Below are 2107 nucleotides of genomic sequence, written 5' to 3'. Positions count from 1 at the left end.
AGAGTGCCGTGGCATCGGCCTAGCTCACAGCAACCTCGAACTCCTGGGCTTAAGCGATCCTCCTGCCTCAGCCCTCCAAGTAGCTGGGACTACAGGCAGGCATCATCATGCCCAACTAATTTTTTTCTATTTTTGGTCATCAGGCTAATTTTTACTATTTTCAGTAGACACAAGGTCTTGCTCTTGCTCAGGTTGGTCTCAAACTTCTGACCTCAAGCCATCCTCCTGCCTCGGCCTCCCAGAGTGCAAGGATTACAGGCGTGAGCCCCTGAGCCTCTCCTTGCCATCTTGTCTTCCCCCCACACATAATGTTACACCTTTTGTAGCTGTCCCATAGCTCTCAGCTAGTCTGTTCTGTTTTTCTCAGTATTTTTTCTTTTTGCTTTTCAGATTTGGAAATTTCTGTTGTTATATCTTTAAGTTCAGAGATTAGTGTCCAGTTTACTAATGAGCCCATTAAAGATATTCTTCATTCGTTACAGTGTTTTTGATTTCTTGCATTTCTTTTTGATTCTTTCTTAGAATTTCCATCTCTTCGCTAACATTATCTGTCTGTTCTTGCATGCTATTCACTTCTTTCATTAGAGCCTGCAGCATATTAATCAGAGTTTTAAAAAATTTTTGGTCTGGTAATTCCAACATTCCTGCCACATCTGACTCTGGTTCTGATGCTTGTTCCAACTCTTAAAGCTGTGTTTTCTACCTTTTGGTATGCCTTGTGATTTTTTTTTTAAGTAGACATGATGTACTGGGTAAAAGGAATTGTGGCAAATAGGCCTTTAGTAATGTACTGGTGAGTCTTTTGGCGACCCTTTCCTCTGGACTGTGAACCTCACCAGTGTTTCTCAGATTTTTTTCTCCCTTATGTGGGATAAGACTGCTAAAGAGAGCTGGAGTTGGGTATTTTCCTTTCCCTGTGTAGGTTTGCCTGTGATAAAACCCCAGCAGGCAAAAGGTCCTGGTAAAATAGTTTCTGCTGAGTGCAGGCCTTGTGAAAAAGAACAGAATGCTCTGGCATGTTTCAAAATGGTCCTTTTTTTCCCTTCCCCTTGCTGGAAGCACAAGGGGACTTTTCTCTGCTATTCACTGTGAGGACCTGGTAAAGCTCCTGGTGGTAAAACTTACATAAGTGTCGGGGCCTCCCTGTGACTGGGTCCCCTGGAGTTCCAGCCTCCAGTACTTCTTCAGTCACAGTTTAGCTTTTCCTACCCTGCACTGGTTCTTGGAGAGGTTTCTGCTTGTGGGTTTCTACTCTGGTAAGTCGTGATTCTCTGTGTCTGCCTGTTTCTCCAATTTTGGGGGAAGCAGTTTGCCCTGTGACCTCACTTGTCTGACAGATATAAGAGGAGTTACTGGTTTTTCAGTTTATTCAGATATTTACTTGTTAAGATAGCGTAGTGACTTCTAAGCTCCTTACCGGCCGGAGTGGAGACTGCCTATTACCTCCCTTTTACATGTAAGGAAACAGAGGCACAAAGATGTGTAGTATAATAATTTGCTTAAGGCCCCTCAGTCAGTAAGTGGCAGAGCCAGGGTTTGGTGTTCTGGTTCAGGAGTCTGTGCGCTTAACTCCTGCACCATCGAGAAAAGCAAACTAGTGGGAGACGGAGAAATATGTTTTCTTAATATGAGATCTTTCACGTCTACTAAATTTATACTTTCAAAAAATTTTCTAAAACATTTAATAAAGGAACATATGCCTAGAAAAGTTGACATGAAAACAAAGATTGCTAAAACTTGAAGTATATAAAATAAGTAAACATTTTAGAGTAAAAGAAAAAAGTCACTCCTGGACATAACTTTTGTGCATATTACATTTGAGTCTTTGTCCATCTGCATGGATATTATGCGTGGATAGTACGTGTTCAACTTTTTCACTTAACATTGTATCCTGGAAATTTCCTCATGTTTCTCTATCTCTTTTAATAAATGACATGTAATAGACTACTTAGGTGATATACTATAAATTACAAAAGCATGCTGTTGTTGTTTGACATTTGATAATTCATGATTTTCTTTTATAATAATAGATAATGTTTCACAATTGTTTACCTTCTGTTGAGGGATTTCATTCAAGATGGCCCCATGAACATGATCACTGGGTCAA

General features: G+C 40.4%; 1 protein-coding gene across 8 annotated transcripts in view; it reads right to left on the bottom strand.

The window, feature by feature from the left end:
• Positions 1-2107, bottom strand: part of DLGAP1 (discs, large (Drosophila) homolog-associated protein 1) — a 341764-nt gene that overhangs the window by 64823 nt on the left and 274834 nt on the right. The window lies entirely within an intron of this gene.

The sequence above is a fragment of the Propithecus coquereli genome, unplaced genomic scaffold, assembly GCF_000956105.1.
Source record: "Propithecus coquereli isolate 6110/MARCELLA unplaced genomic scaffold, Pcoq_1.0 Scaffold38, whole genome shotgun sequence".
Lineage (NCBI taxonomy): Eukaryota > Metazoa > Chordata > Mammalia > Primates > Indriidae > Propithecus > Propithecus coquereli.
The sequence above is the reverse complement of the archived record's forward strand: the minus strand, read 5'-3'. Positions and strand labels throughout refer to the sequence as shown.